The 4,639-nt window shown below is 32.8% G+C and overlaps 1 protein-coding gene and 1 long non-coding RNA gene across 4 annotated transcripts in view; one reads left to right on the top strand and one right to left on the bottom strand.

The window, feature by feature from the left end:
• LOC106148104 overlaps positions 1 to 3,249 on the top strand; it is a 35,305-nt gene extending 32,056 nt beyond the window's left edge. The window contains exon 3 of the long non-coding RNA XR_001233264.1: positions 3,069 to 3,249. This is a non-coding gene — a long non-coding RNA (uncharacterized LOC106148104). The remainder of the gene's footprint in view (positions 1 to 3,068) is intronic.
• The window catches only part of Adamts19 (ADAM metallopeptidase with thrombospondin type 1 motif, 19), a 232,925-nt gene that overhangs the window by 19,493 nt on the left and 208,793 nt on the right, over positions 1 to 4,639 (bottom strand). The window lies entirely within an intron of this gene.

Raw genomic sequence — 4,639 nt, 5'->3', positions numbered from 1 at the left:
AAAAAAAAAAAAAAAAAAACATTTTGAAATGTTTGGATTTAATATTTTTTATCCTTTTGACTTAGTGCAAAAAATAGCAGGCTGCAGAAGTGCATTATTTAAAAAGGTGATGTTATCTGGGACCAGAACGTAGCTTGTGGTACAGCATGTGCTTACCATGTGTGAACCCTTGGCTTCAGTCACCAGTGTACACGCACACACACACGCACGCACGCACGCACGCACGCACACAAGTGTTATCTACTCATTTAGTTCAGAGTATTCTTGATTGGGGCTGGGGATATAGCTCAGTGGCACAAATGTATGCCTGGAAAGCACAAGGTCCTGAGTTCAATTCCCAATACCAAATATATATATATTCTTGATTGCATCAGATCAAGATTTGTTTCTTGAGTTTTCCTTCAGATTCACTGAGTTTCCCTTTCAGTGGAAACAAAATGTCTCTTGTAATTAATCTTAAGAAACTTCTTAAGAAGTCGTGATAGCTTACAACCACCACTATCAACATTAATTTTAAGTAGTGACAAGATTCAATACAAAAAATACAGAAGGTCAAACCCACAGTCCCTATGAACCTATGCTTTAAAATCTACCAATTCACAGTCCCTTTGAACCTATACTCTAAAACATATTGACTAATATAGAGTTTCCAATTCACATATATTGTCTCTGTAAGAATCCACTATAACAAAAAATAAAACATGAAAGATAATTTTCAGGGACACATGAAATGATGAAAATTATGCCCCTTAATATTGTCCTTTGTCCAGTCTGGATAAAGGTAAGGGTCAAAAATGATATGATGATAAATGTACATACCTTTCTAGACTTTTTAAAATTATTCCAGTAAGTAATACTTTGTAAAATTGTTGGTTTTTTGATCTTGAACTTGTCTGAATTGTCCTAACTTAATAATTATTTAAAGTAGGGAGACTTAAAGATCAAAATGTTTGATTATATAATACACACTTGAAGAACTGGTACACGATTTATTTACATATTCTATTTATGAGGTTTTTTTTTTCAAATAGAATGATAACTACTTAGGAATAGGAACATTTATTGTCCCATAGTTATTGCAGAGTTCAATATGTAATATGTCAAGTACAATATAAAAACAGCTTTTATAACACCAGTGCTACTTATGTAAAATAAGTTATTTTTACTAGAAAAACCCAGAGATATGCAAATCTTTTGGAATTATTTAAATAAATTGTTAAATAGTCAATGTATTTTTCAGCCACTACATTGTTTCCAGAGAAGATCCAAAAGAAGTATAAAATACCATTTTGAGACTGTATGAAACTAGAACATCTTCACTGTGAGGCCAACTTCAAATAAGTAGAATTCTCACTTACTTAAGTGCAATTTTTATAATTAGAAGGAATGTACCAGTATTTAATACATTTCTCCTATTCATTAGGAGGAATTACCTTAGGTTTTAGATTCTTCATCTATTTAATTCCTCTTCTATGCAAGTGCACTTCCTTACAATGGTTGTGCTTTCACTTTGCAGGAAAAATTAAAAATATTGTACTGCAAGCTTTGTATCTACCTCTTCTAAATAAAGATCAAACTAGCCACACAAGTAACTCATCCAATGATTTACTGTGCTACTAGCATTACATCATCACAAAAGACTTATAATCTCTAGTCAAGGAACCTATTAATAATGCCATAATTTGCTATGTGGCCAAAGCTATGCATTTTGCAGAATTGTAAAAGACTCAATAAATTTGAACTATAGAGTATGATTTTAAGAATAGACCAAGAGTAATTATTTGCAATTGTAAGGTACCTAGTTTTTTAGTAAAATAATAATCATAATTATTATAAACTAAATACTAAATAAAATGTTATCTTTATAAAAGTTTCATAAGAACCAAACACTTGTTAATAAGTAGATAAAACAATGCTTTTATTTGTGTTTTTGCTTACCTTCAATAATGCAGAACAGAAGTTACAGAAGTTTAAATAAAGGTAAAAGGTCACATTCAGGCAAAAAAGATGTCATCATCTTTAACACAAGGAACTATGTTATTTTTCAATTCAGTGTTCCAGATTTAAGACAGCTTAAATGAGTGAATGCAGATTTATGTTGCAGATCAAGCTTTTCTCATCCAGTAAAGACCTATAGGCCATATTCATACTACAGACATGATCAGACTGTACATATAACTGGATCAGTAGTTAACCTAAGCCAGAGCAAAGCAGCAATACTGTGTCTTTTTTTGGTCAACATTCTAGTTTCAGGGAAAAAAATTAATAATGTTCAAAAAGGCTGCATTACATCTATTTAGAAATCAGCGGTAAAAATTTTAAAATGTAGAGTTTCCTCTTTTACTGTAACTGGAACTTATTTTTTCTCTTTCAAACTAAGAGCAATCTTCCACTTTTTTTTTTTAACCGACTACTCCAAACGTAGATGCTAGTAATCACATCGGCTGATACAAATGCAGTGAACATAGTCTGAGGCAATGCTATATTCTTATCTTCATTTTAGCTGACGTTCTCTTTTCCCAGTAGTGATCAGTGACCCTTAGGCAATGGGAGAACCTCAAGATACATCTATATTATCAAGAGAGAACTAGGTTTTCAGTGCTACATTTTATAGATAGTACACAGAATATTCCTGACTAAAGCCGACACAAAGATCAATTTTTGGTACTTTTAGGTGTTCTGATATTTGAAGTTTAAAAATATGAGTTGAATTTGAGTGGAGCTGACAGATTAATGGGCCTCAGAGGAGCACAGAAATCCAGCCACAAATGCAGACATCTTGTAGCTATTTCTGTTCCAGGGACACAGCTGATAAAAATAAGAGATCTATGTGTTTTTTTTCTGTCCCTGAATACTTTAATCACTGAAACTTAATAATCACAACAGTATTCCTTTTCTCTGTAATTGTTTTGGGATGGTCTTTAACATGAAAGTGATATCTTAGAAGTTTAAAAGGAGGAGTGAAATCAATAAAATTCACATGGAGCCACTGGTTTTAATTTGTGCACATTGTTGTTTGAGTTTGAGACGCTGAGACCTCAAAGTAAAGAAAGAAAAATGTCTTTCAGGAAGAGAGAAGACATATCCATGTGCAGAGGAATTGTAAAAGGACAGAAGAAAACCTCAGCACAGCAGATCTTCTAAATAAGCAGAGGCAGAAACAAATAAGCTAACAAAAGTAAAGAGGTTTAAAATAAAGACAAATGTTTATTGGAGCCACCCATGTATTTCTGCTCAGTACAATAACACAGTAAGTCCAATTAAAATTAATCTAATCCGAGTACATTTAAGAATTACCTATATAACTGTGGTAGAGTAAAAGGTATATTTTTTCAAATCTAGCATATACACACAAACAAAATCAATGTTTTTCATGATCTCTCTAGTTAATATTGGTTTTGCTTAAGATTTAACTAGAGGTCACAAAAGAGTCACTGTTTTGCTAATCAGAAATAATAGTACTTGTCACGCAACTGAGAATTGCTAGTTCTAGTTCTGTAAGCCTGCAGTTGAACAAACTTCCCATTTCATTTCAAATATTAAAACAAAATCTAGAACTTTTGTATTTTACAGCTCCATGTTAAAACATGTAGTAGGCTTTGTAGTTAACTGAAGATTAAAAATATCTATGATTTAAAATGATCCATTCATCACCATGATTGAAAAAAAACCCACATCTAGCAGCTTTCATAATTTTTCTTTGGCAGAATTGTTTAAAGAAAAAGCCTAGAATTTCACTAGATGAAATAAATGACTCGCTACAATAGAATAAGAGCCCGAGATGATCGTACCTTCCTCTTTAAATGCCTTCTCTACCTCCTCTTCCTCTACTATCCCTGCAGTGCTGAATGCACGGTTGGGATACATAACTTGAAACACTATTATTGTTTACTTCTTTCACTTTACTGATGTGGTGACAAGCACACAGAACATTCAGTGGTGTAACCAATTTACTTCTCCACATAAAGGAGGACATCCAAATTGTCCCTATAGCTCTTGCATGCTAAACCAAACTCTTTCCTTAGCAGGCAACGCTATCTCTTTCCCTTAAAATTAGGAAAAACATAAATCTTGAACATAAGCACAATTATTTGTTGTTAATTCACAATCATCTGCTGCCTGAATGTGGTTTACTCTTAAGTGTGAAGTTTCCTTATACAGCGTAACAGTTAAATGCTGCACAGATGGGACTGAATGTTTCTTACTACTATAATCAAAGGTAGATTTACAGTGTTTACAAACGCATCCCCAAGGTGATGCAGTGTAAATTTTTAATGTTGAAAATAATGGAGCATATAGTTAGTGAGAACTCAGATACAATGATAATGTGCAAGTTTTTGTTAAAGAGGAAAATCATAAATAATCACAAAAATAGCTTAGATTTTAAGTGTCTAGGGCCTCATATACGGCAACACTGGGAATGCTGGATTGTCACAGTGCACTGTATACTGAGAAAATTTCCCCCACATCTTCAGGTTACTTATGAGTGATCTCCATTGTGCATGGCATTGCTGCATGTTTTCCACTCATAAAATAAAGAAGGAAGAAAGAACCATTATGGCTCAACTATGCCATAGAATTTAAAGTATATATCAGAGTATATATCAGAGCTAAATGTAGAAAAATGTTTAATACACTT

Source organism: Chinchilla lanigera, unplaced genomic scaffold (assembly GCF_000276665.1).
Source record: "Chinchilla lanigera isolate Chin_1 unplaced genomic scaffold, ChiLan1.0 scaffold00014, whole genome shotgun sequence".
NCBI lineage: Eukaryota > Metazoa > Chordata > Mammalia > Rodentia > Chinchillidae > Chinchilla > Chinchilla lanigera.
This window is presented reverse-complemented; position numbering and strand designations above follow the sequence as displayed.